This window comes from Zeus faber (genome assembly GCF_960531495.2).
Source record: "Zeus faber genome assembly, chromosome: 10".
NCBI classification, from domain to species: domain Eukaryota; kingdom Metazoa; phylum Chordata; class Actinopteri; order Zeiformes; family Zeidae; genus Zeus; species Zeus faber.
The window spans coordinates 14,514,274-14,526,471 of record NC_137199.1 but is presented as its reverse complement, the minus strand read 5'-3'; positions in this window follow the sequence as shown (position 1 = coordinate 14,526,471).

The following is a 12,198-nucleotide window of genomic DNA, read 5'->3' as shown; positions in this document are numbered from 1 at the left end:
CTCGTGCAGAGAGTAGAAAAAACCTTTGAGACGCAGCGTTGAGAGCGGTCGGAAGCCTGAGTTTCCGTTTTGTATATTATTTGATTTAATTGATTTTCCAGTTCTCTTTTTCTTGCACTTGTACTTTCTTTTAATCACACACACACACAGACACACACACACACACACACACACACACACACACACACACACACAGCACAGCACTGTGAGAGTTAAAACGAAGGCGTCAGTGACACGGGTCTGAGAGTGTTGTTCCTTCCTGCTTGTCTAAGTTGAGAGTTCACTCCTTAAGTGAAGTGAGCCTGGCGGGCCTGTGAGTGCCTCAGTGTGTGTGTGTGTGTGTGTGTGTGTGTGTGTGTGTGTGTGATATTTATTTCATGGGGATATCCCCCCTCTGCATGCTCTGTGACTGCAAGCCATGTCATCATGCTCTGAGCTGTCACAGACCATCACTGTCACCCGTAGGAAACAAGATAGTGTGCATGTGTGTGTGTGCACGCACACGTGTGTGTGCGTGTGTGTATTTTGGTGTGTGTGTGTGTGAAAGAGAGTGAAGAACATAGAAAAGAAGAGGGAAAGAGCAGAGAAATAGAGACAGCAAGACCAGGCCAATGGGCACGTGTGTGTGCGTGTGTGTGTATGTGTGTGTGTGTGTGCGTGTGTGTGTGTGTGTGTGTGTGTGTGCCAGTGGAGTTGGGAGTGCGCATGTGTGTCTGCATGCATGACTGGATACTGTAGATATACAGTATACACTGTATATACCTCAGCATGGGGCCCGTGGGAGAGTCTGGTCCAGGCTTCCCCTATTCCCCAAATCTGCTGCTGCAGCTGAACACAAAGCAGCTAAGCATCATGCGGAAGTGTCTATATTCCAGTTTGTAAATATGATATATATGTATATACAGTACATACATGGTTATAGTACAGTATGATCCTCTGTCTGTTCCCGCATCGACTGCTCTTGGAGAGTTGCATCCACAAGCAACTCCCCAAGGCACAAAGACAGGACGGATTTCAATATGCATGAACAAGGGGCATGTTTCTCTCGCGATTAATATGGAATTGTGGAATTTTAGATTCGATTCAATTAATTGTCATTGCACACGCCCCCCAGTACAAGTACTGAGGTAGCAAATTGCATTTCACCCATCCTAGTAACTGATGTACCTCGGAGCCTCGGGCTGCCTTTTAGCAGCGCCCGGGGAGCAGTTAGGGGTCTTGCTCAAGGACACATCAGCACGCTACCAGGAGGAGCCGGGAATAGAAGCGGCAATCTTCAGATTACTGGACGACCCGCTGTACCCCCTGAGCCACTGCCCCCTCCCTGTAAAATGTAAAACAGGTGCCTCTAATTGGCATAGGAAAACCCACTGGTTTCAAGAAGCTCTACGAGACAGTGATTTGAAGTGAAGCCACTAAATGTCACGTTCAGCTTCTCTTGATGTAAAACACGTATCTTCCTAAATTACATAATCAATTACGTAGCAATCTATCTATCATCTATGACATAATCACCGCGGACCTTCTTCTCAAAAATAATTTTTTCGAAGCTTTAAAATTGTTGCTTGTCCTCATCCTCAAGCTCCACCTCACCCACCTCAAAAGGGCATCCGGGGGGGGGGTGTGTGACCCCGGCGTGTGGTGCCGTGATGGTGGCAGTGAGTTATTCCTCGGTCCTTCCTGGTCTTCGTCCTTCCTCTGTGTCCGGCTCTTTTATGTTCTCTGCTGTTTGGGGACGGGATGAGTGGCCGCTCTGTGTTTCAGTGACAATAGACCCTCTGTGGGCTCAACGCTCTGTCCCATAATCCTGTTCTGCTGCAGTGGTTCTGCTCTAATCGCTTGTTCGGGGGCGGGGTGTTTGTGCGCACCTGTACATGTTTATGTACTTACAGTGCGTGGTATAACTACGAGTGTGTGTTTTAATTCTTCTCGGGCTTGTTGATGTTAATGGATGTGTGTGTGTGTGTGTGTGTGTGTGTGTATGAGGGTCTCAGTGTGTGAGCGTGACCTTTATCGACGATTTTGCACAAACGTGATGTGGAAATGGCGCCCCTGCCTCCCTCTGCTTCCTGATGACAGTGACTGTGATGGGACTGGTCAGCGAGCATACAGGACACATCTCTCACCCAGTGCCAGTCAAGAGGCTAACGCGGCCGCTCAAGTAAACACACACACACACACACACACACACACACACACACACACACACACACACACACACACACACACACACTCCTAGGCATTAAGAAATACGCACTTGAAACCATGCGCAAATGAACACACATATTTCATATTCACACAATTAGGAAGCCAAATACTCAATTGCGAGAGACAGACAGACAGACAGACAGACAGACAGACAGACGGACAGACGGACGGACAAACAAAATCACATGAAAGTTAGAGATTGTTTATTTGTTTTTGTGATTCATGGTACTATTCGGAGGTAATAGAATCATATCTAAATTGTTTTGGCTTTGCCCACCATCCCTATGGTTTACCGTCTCCTCTACCGTCCCTTTGGCCCCGGGATATTCCTTTCCCCTGCTTCTTGGCCCTGGGGCCACATCACTTGTCTCTCTCCATTGATTTAATAATACTTTGGAGGCCTGAAGCCACCTGTGTGGTTTCTTTCAGTGGATATTTAATAGTTTAGTTTCTTTATATATGGGGAAATCGGTGACCACAATAGGGTTTTAGGACGAGGAGGAGGAGAAGGAGGACACGAAGGAGAGGGGTGATGAAGGTGAGTATTATAAATGTTATGCCGGCAACAATGATGATGATGATGATAATAATAATAATAATAATAATAATAATAATAATAATAATACATTGGCTCATGAATGTCCATCCCCCTCTTCAATTGCAGCACAGGCCCAGCATGCAGCAGTTCAGCTGTGTACCAAAACTCCACATGAAGCAGGGTTCCTGTTAAAGTGATGCAAGTTAAAACAATTTGGGATGTAGACCCTGTTGGATGCAGAGGCCAAGTGAGTCAAGTGAGAATGGGGAGAGTACCAGAGCGCCTTGTTATCCAGCCTCGAAAGGCCTGGATAATGGACGGTGTCTGCGGCCTTGTAACCTAACATGGCCGTGGTGGGGGGGTGGTTTTAAGCAGCCCCGCGGGGTCTAGTTGACTGGGCCCAGGAGCAGGGGTGGCTGTACACCTGTTGTCCATCAGAACAATCCATTTAACACAGGTTAAAATCACCCATCACCACACACACACACACACACAGGGAGAGCCTTTGTCACGGCAACTTTTCATCTGCTCCCGGCTTGTTACATCTTGCCACTCGCTCCAATATGCTTGTGCATTTTTTCCATCACTGCCTGTGTCATGTGTCGTGTGGCAGGCGGAAATGCAACGATTACCTTGTGTGTTGTCTTGTGCAACTATCAAACTCCACATTCAATTCCATCCCTGCTCTCCCCTATAACATACAGGACATAATGTCTAGAAAGACAAAACATGTAGCAATCATAGACAATGCCATTTCTGCGAGGCGTAAATATTGATGCTGATGTAAACTAAGGAGTACTTTTCCCTGATGCGAGCACATCACCCAGCGGAATACAACCCTCACGTGCTCTTCCACATTATGTCACAGCGATCGCTTCCCTCCCCCGATGTCACTTCCCCGCGCTCTTCAGCTTGTGGAGGATCTCCCACCGAACCCAGAGGATCTCATTCTGATCTCGGTCCCTGACATCGGGAAGAAAGTGCGTGTGCGTGTGTGTGTGTGTGTGTGTGTGTGTGTGTGTGTGTGTGTGCGTTGTGTGTGTTTCTGAGTCATGTTTTTTTTACCGGCCAGGGCTCTTCTCAGCCTCTGAGGGACAGTAGCATCGTAGCAGTTTGCTTTTTCCTGAACAAATTTGTCCGTTCTCAGAAGGGTAGCGACGAACAAGACATCCTAATGATGTCGACAGAAACCTGACAACTCTCCCCTCCCAAAGCCCTCTTACCCCCCCTTACCCATCTTACATACACATCCCACCCAAATAACAGCCCCGAATGGAAAGAGTTAAGAGTAATGATGAATGTGTGTGTGCACTGAGACAGTGTGTTTCGGTGTGTGTGTGTGTGTGTGTGTGTGTGTGTGTGTGTGTGTGTTTGCATATCTGTGTCCAGGTGTGCAGAGACACAACCCAGAAAACCCAGATAGGGCTCCCACATTGTCTTTGGAACAATAGACTATCAAGCAAAGCATTTGTCAAAATCGTTCCCCCATTCTTCCCATTCCTCCTGATTTCCCTCCGGAGCAATGGCGCCCCCCCCGAAGAGAATTTTCACCAAAACAGTTGATCGAATACCTTGTTTTTCTGACTTTTTCGAGGGAGAATTTACAGGCATCACTGTGAGAAACTGTGACCCACGGTATAGAGGGGCAGAGCCCATGGTAGACTGGGCACACGGGGGAAGGAGAAACAGTAAAAATCACATTGTTTTATCATCTCACCCCTGAAAAATACAAAGAAATTGTGTAATCATCCCCTGCAGGGGGATAACCCCTAACCCCAGCAAAACACCACTGTGGGCCTCTCAAGGAGCATTTCCAAAATAGACCTTTATTTACTCCCTCTCTGACCTATTCACTTGTGTTCTGTGTGTGTGTGTGTGTGTGTGCCATAGGTCACTGCACGTTCTGCCCCAGATAGCTCCCTCACATCGTGTTCTTTACGGCGCGGCGCAGGCAAAGTTCAACCTGCACTACGCGACTGGCACAGCTTTGCATCCATACGCGCCGTCGGGCTCCGTACGTTAATCAAGCCGCGGTGCCTCATAATTCGTGGTGCGGAGTATGAACGCTCGCCGCGCCTCACTTCAGGTCACTCTATGCAGAAGCTCGCTTTCATTCGGAACCAATTTTGACAGGCTCCGAAAAACGGCAGCCCATTGGAGCGGCGTGAATTTAAACAGCAGGATATATATTCTCTTAAGGTCCTTACTAGGTAACACGTGTTTCACTGGAAGCGGATTTGCGGTGAGGCGGGGGGCGAGGCGGGATGCCGGCGGAATGAATCCGCTCAGCTCCCATTTGACTCAATTTGCTGCTGAGTGAGTAACCGACGCGGTGATGAATGCGGAGCCACCTGCGCTGCGTCTCCGCGGCTCGTTGAAGCGTCTCTGTTCCGGTGTCATTCCCGGGTCGGAGGTCATCCCGTGGCGCCCTCCGCGGTCACGTGACCTGGCGATGCGCCGTCGCGCCCGCAGCCCCGGAACCCTGTGCACGAGCGGGAACGGACGCAAACGCTCAAAAGACACAAACGCGGAGATACCAGTGGACGGTGTGGTGTGGCCGCTCGACCAGCGTCTAAATGTCTAAATTTCTAAATGTCTAAATTTCTAAATGTCTAAATGCCGCGCCCGATTAGTATTTGAATTTTTGAATCTCTGAATCTTTTGAATTTTGAATCTTGTCTGTGTCCCGGACACTGTGGGTCACTCTGGGTCATATGCAAAATCCCTTGATACCGCATTCCAAACAAAAAAAAAAGAGCTTTTTGTCTCCCGGAGGCTATACTGTGTATATACTGTAAATATTTTCCGGATAGCAGGAATTATTATGATTGAAGTACTATATATATATAAATATATGTATTCAAGTCAAGCATTATAAGGTGAAATCTGTGGGAAGGTCTCTTGATATGTAGTCCATACATGCATAATATCCAAATCCGATACCCAATGTAGGTCAATGACCTCCATGTTTACCCTGATTGAGCAAAGTAGCTGCGACTTGAGCCTGATACCTGTCCTGTGGTCTTCATCTTTCATCTTCATCACCCCTCTCCCTTTCTAGATCCCCCTCCCTTTCAAAAAACCTCCTGCTGGCCGGGGCGCAGGATTCCCTGCGATCCCCTGCCTTCCTAACATGCTGAATTGTGCCACGCTGTCACTCCACATCTCAGCTTGTTGCTGCGGCCGCGTCGCACGCGCTGCCCGCGGCCGCACAGGGAGGTCGACATGATAGCTGCGGCTGAACGTCAGGACTGAGGACCACACGTACCACGCACGCAAAGATCTGCACGGAGCGCTATAGGAGGCAGGGTTATGTCCATCCATCCATCCATCCATCCATCCTTCCAGCGAGAAAGTTTTCCCAAGGACTCCCACACCTCTGGTGGACAGAATACCATCTATTCTGTACATATGAATATGCACTTTTGTTTTAATATTACTATTATTACAATATGTATATTTTGTTGCTTCTATCTAGTGCCTATACTTTACCATCAACATTTATGCACCACTGAGTGCAATTTCTCGTCAATGAAAATGTATTTGAAAACAGACGATTAAACATAAATCCCCATTCTGCGTAACGTTATGATAAGCTGTATCGTGTTGGAAGCTACCAAGTGCGTGAAGAATCTCAAAAGCCCTTAAAAGATGCACTCAGACCTCCAATCTGTGTTCCATCGGGGCGTTTAATTGGGTGGAGGGGAGATAGTAATTGCTTAATTTTTCGCTCGTTTATTTATTTATTTTTTATTTCCCGTCGCGGGAACTTGAGCTTGTAACATGTATGTCTGTCTGGTTTGGGGAGATAACGGGAGAGGCGGCAGAATACGAAGGGGAATTGAATCGCGAGGTTGTGTACGAAAGAACGGGAAAGGGACGATAGACTGAGAAGGACGATGGCGCTGAGGGCGGGGCGAATGAGTGACGGGATGATAATAAGGTGGAAAGAAGACATCATCAGAACAGAATGTGAGCGAGTTTATTCCGCCAAGGACATTTACATATCTGAAGAATTTGTCATGGTGAGGATTAGTGCGTTTCTGTACAGACAATTAGCATAAAAATGGTTAACATCCAGATTTTTTTTTATTAAATAAAACTATAATAATAAAAAATAGAATAAAAAAGTTAAATTTAAACTATATAAAAAATTTAATTAAAATTGCCAAATATACACAAATAGCCAAAAAATACAAATCGGATTCTATGCACAGGATAAATTATTGGTATGAGTATAAAGGGTATAGGTTATAATAATATATAAATATAATAAATCATTGCTAAATGTAAATATGCTGTGATGGCATAGAGACCAAAACAGCAGCAAGTTAGAGGAAATGAGGGGAAATTTGGGGTCAGGGTGGGGTGGGGTGGGTCCACTTCATTCAGACCATACAGCGCCTGAGGCGACGGCACACAGAGCAAGCGCTGCAGCCCCCGACGGGGATGGATGAATTCTTACGGGTGGGAAGGTGAGATCTATGGCTCCTAAGGTTTCGTCCTATTTAGAGGACGGCTGAACCAACCGTTTCGCCAGAAAAACACATCATCACGGCAGGATTTGCACGTGTACGTTATCTGAAGTGAATGGCTTCTTTACGGACTCCCAGGGGGCGACCACGGGGCTTGTTTGCCTCGGTATCGTCAATTGAATCCAGACACAGTGCTGTAACTGTACACCTCATTGGGGGCCCGGCCCTTGATTGGCCCCCGTCGTAGCTCTCACATTTCTAATGGCTTTGGGAGTGAGTTTGTAATCACATTCATTACAGGTATAATTCTCAATCGACTACCTGATTGTACAAAGAATGCATGTGCATAATGTTTATATCAACTTTATGTTTACTGTATCTAAGTGTCTACAGTAAGCATACGTGCATGCTTCAGTGTACTGTATATCGTATGTGCATGTTTGAGTGTATATGCATATGTATCTATGAGTCTGTGTGTGCTTTATGTGCATGACCAAGTGTGTGATTATGTATATCTGAATGTGTATGTGTGCAAACGTGTGTTTGCTTATCTTTTCTTCAGGGGAAGCGCAGGCCGGCGTCCCAGCTGAGCCCTGGTGGAGCAACCAAGTACCGTGGCCCTGATTAGATTTCCTCTCCTTCTGCTCCTCTCAGTGGCTTTTAGGATGCAGAGATAATGGTGATTAGTCAAGCAGCACCGGGAGAGCTGTGCGGGGCGTGGGGGACGTTTTGCGTGTTGCTCAGGTGCCGCCGCAACACACTTATGGGTTGTAATGCAATTTGGGCGTACTGTCAGAGGAAAGCATGCTCTGACTGCACAGATCGGCAATGTTGTGAGGACATTAATGAGCTTTCGGGCGCTGTCCCGTCATGCGTTACGGTTCGGTGTTGACTCAGTCATCGCAACAAAAAAAGAAAATTGTTATTTATCCAAATAAAAAGCTGTGGAACAAAAGGTTGTCACCAGAGAAGCGCTCAATGAAATAAGGAAGGCTAAAATGTAGCGTCGGAATAGATAGAAAGGCCGGCAAGGGATTAAAACAATGGCCTCCATTAATCAACGCGCAAATGACACGAGACAATCCATCAGTGTAAATGGGGTGGATGACCGGGATTTTGCCGAACACTTTTAACTTGTTTTTCTCCCGCTTTCCAAAGCTCTGAGTTCTCTGAAAATGTTTCCATGCGTTAGAGGGTCTCTGGTACCTCAAAATGACGTGTGTTATGCGATATGTCAGGAATGTGTCCCCGCCCCCATTCAAGAGGGTGACCACCCGAGGGCGCACTTTGCCAGATACCTACAGTCTGAAAAACATCCGCTATCATCCCCATTCCAAAATCAACAAAAAAATCCCATGAGTTCAATGAGTTTAGACCTGTTTCCCTCACATCCCTTGTCATGGAACTCTTTTCGAGAAGATTTTAAAAGATAAGGCTGTCTCCCTCATGGATGGCAAATGAGGTCCCTTGCAGTTTGCTTATCGAGCTGGTGAAAGTGGAGAGGATGCAAAAAGCGTCGTCCTCGACGTACAAGCGCCTTGAGAAAACCCAAATCTCACGTGAGACTTTTATCGCAGTTTTTTTTTTTAACCGACAGGATCCAGCAGGTTTCGGTAAATGGACATAATGTCCAACAGCAAGGTCCCAAATATGGGCTCGCCCCAGGGGTTGTGTCCTGTCCCCCCCAATAGCCTCTTCTTCAGGGCTCGGAGTCAGATCATGGTTGTGCCAAACCTGCCATTGTTAAGTGGAGTGAACATAACTTCCTCCACCTAAACGTATTAAAAATGATCAAATCATTGATTTGAGGCAGAACAGCGACAAACCAAAAGCTGGCGTTATTGACGGCGAGGATGTTCAAATTGTGACATATAAGTATTTAGGACCAGTGCTCGACTCTTGACCCAAGTTTAATGTGAACACAGAGTGGGTTGTCAAGTATTCACTGAATGTGGAAGCTTGACTCTTTTTGTGTCTGTGGTGCTATTCTATGTCATCTTTTTGAACGATCGTTCATTGAAAGCCCTCTTACTTTCTCCTTTATTTGCTGGTCTAATGGGTTGTCTTGTCAAGGGCAAAAATGGCCTTAACGCTATCGTGAAAATCTGCTCCAAGATAATTGGAGCCCGGCGAAGAGACGTGTGCCCCACCCCCTGGGAGAAACGGGTGGCGCCCGAGAAGCAAAAGGAACGATCAACCGATCTGACCGTGTTTGGTCCAGCGAATTCACCGTAATGCCCCCGGGCCCGGCGTTATACCGTGCAGTTACTCCAAGTCCTTCATTCCTTCTGCTGTCAGGGTACTAAATGCCGACAGTAGACATTTGAAATGATTGTTACGTTCTTTTAACTTGGTTATTATATGAACTATAACGAATTATATTCTGTTTACTGCAGCTTGTTTGTCGACCCATGTACGTTGATCTGCAGCCTTTGACATGTAACTACCTTGCCTCAGCTGTGTGTATGGACTGGGTAAGCTGTAAATAAATTCCCCTCCTTGGAATCAATAAAGTGGTGGGAATCCGAATCTGAATTGAAGGGGGCATTTTTGTTGCGCGCGTGCATGCCTGTGTGCCTGCGTGGATGTTCATCGGTGTACTGTATATCTGATTTGTGTGTTTTCTATCTCCTTATTTTAACCATTTGTTTCCCCCGAGCGTGAGACTTATCACATTGCACTGAATGCCGATCTCCTTCAAAGGCCACGCCCCGTTATCTGGATCCTCTGGCTGACATCGCCCTCATGTTATCGTTATTTTCTCTTGCTGATACGTCAAGATAGAGGTTTTAAATTTCAGTCAAATGCGCCACAATGTGGAAAAACACATCTGCGTCATTTTTTTTTTTCATTTGGGTCCTCCTCCAGAAACCCCCCCACCGAAAAGTTGAACGTCCACATTTCAAATGCTTCCCCAAAAATGTGTCCTAGCTGTGCAGCCCCCAGCTGGCACACTCGTGGGACTCTTTGGATGGGAGAAATGGATGGAGGTTGTTTCTCCAAGGGACCTTTTTATGGAGGGGGGGGGTTAAAAACTATAAATACTCTGCTGGCAGGGGGCGTCCCTGAGGTCAACGGGACGACCAGAGCGGCCATTCGAGCCTTCCGATCATGTTGAAACGTTAAAGTTTTATCCTCAAACCAAATGTATCTCAACCTTCTCCCATTCCCCTCCTCCTCCTCCTCAGCCTTCTCCTTCTTTATCGCCAGAGGACTGTTGTTGTTTTTCCCACTGACCTTCCTTCTGTCTCCTTCCATCCCTTCAGGTCATCCTCTCTTTGGAATTTTCTTTGCAGCCTATTTCTGCAAGGCTTTATGTAAATGGTTATTATTATTATTATTATTATTATTATATAATTACTTCAATATATAGAGATACATCAGTTCATACACTGTATATAGAGAGATATGCTGTATACACATTCCTGTTCTCCTTCCACTGTTTGCATCACACATCAGTGATCCCTAAAGTGGTGATCTGCGGAGGAGGAGGGTGACAACTTGGACCGCTACTTGGACCTTAATTACGTAAGAGTTAATTACATAATCTCCCCCCGCCCCCCATCCCCCACACCCTGCTCTTCTTCCTCCTTAGTGGTCGGACGCCCATTTGTTACAGTACCAGCTGAGGAGGCATGGCCATGTAGTGTCTGCTGTTGTGTTTGCTCCTAATGGAGCGTCTTCGTACTTCTGCTGCTTTGACCCATTTCACTGCTCCGCTGCAGCGTATGGCTTCCACAGTTGGGTCCTCCATAAATAGACCTCGGATAGTGGAGAAGCTTGTAAGGCGTATATAGTAAAGGCGGCACATGTTCAGACTGCTGCCGCCCCTGGAGTTGTGTTGATTGGCCAAGCCAAATTTGGCTAGTGTGTGTGTGTGTGTGTGTGTGTGTGTGCGTGCGCGCATGCGTGCGCACGCATGTGTGTGTGTGTGCGTGCGTACGTGTGTGTTGCAGGGACACATATGAGCCTAGAGTTGTAGGCTTAATGAATTATTTATTGGAATTATTACTCCTCGTTTCATTCCCACCGTTGTTTCCTTGAAATGGTATTCCCTTCTCTTTATATCGTTTTTTGTGTGAGACAATGGACATGCGATGGAAACAATATAACCACAATATACTGTACGTCACCAAGATATTGTCCATCTTGGCGTGAGGGTGGATATAAAATATTTATAGCAGACTTCATAGAGTTCTTAATTTCACCCTTAAACAACTCCTGTTGATGGATGATGGATAAACACCCAGGAAAGTAAATTTGCCGTTTTATAGATAAAATATCCCCGGAAGGCTCCCGTTTTTGGACTATCAAAGCGGGTTTAGGTTTGATGTTAATTGCATTTTCACTCATTTTGGGGAGATGAAGGGACTGCTAGGACTCAAGCGTCTCCTCCCCTGAAGGATTTTCACTTTAATTTGCCTCTTGTTTTGTAGTCACGAATGAAACGGTGTTGATCCAAAACTACAGAGAGCAAAGTGAGCGCTATAATAACTAGTATCCCTCCATCTAGTTCACCACTCCGTCCACGCACTCGAGACTACAGTGACCAAACTCCAGAGGAAATAACGCTTTTATTATTTTTTTTGGACTAAACTCTTACTGTTTGGCTCTTGCAGCCCCATGACTTGGGGGTGGGATGCTCTGCTGGTGGGGTGGGGTTGGGTTGGGTCGGGTCGGGTTGGAGCTGGGGGAGGAGGGGAGGGGGGGGGGGGCTCGGAACGACGCGCAGATCCAGTTGAAGGGACCTGACAGAACGCCGCAGCCTCTCCAGCTCCAAACCGCGCACCGGCGCTCAGACGGACCCCGCGCTCCCGGAATGAAGCCGCGAGACGCGCCGCGGTACCGACGCCCCTTCCTCCCCCCGGTCCCTTTAGGTTTTTTCCCCTAATTCGGAAGGAGAAAAAGGACAGGGGAAAAAAAAAACCCAAACAAACAAACAAACAAAAAAAAAAAAAAACCCTAAAAAAACTCCCT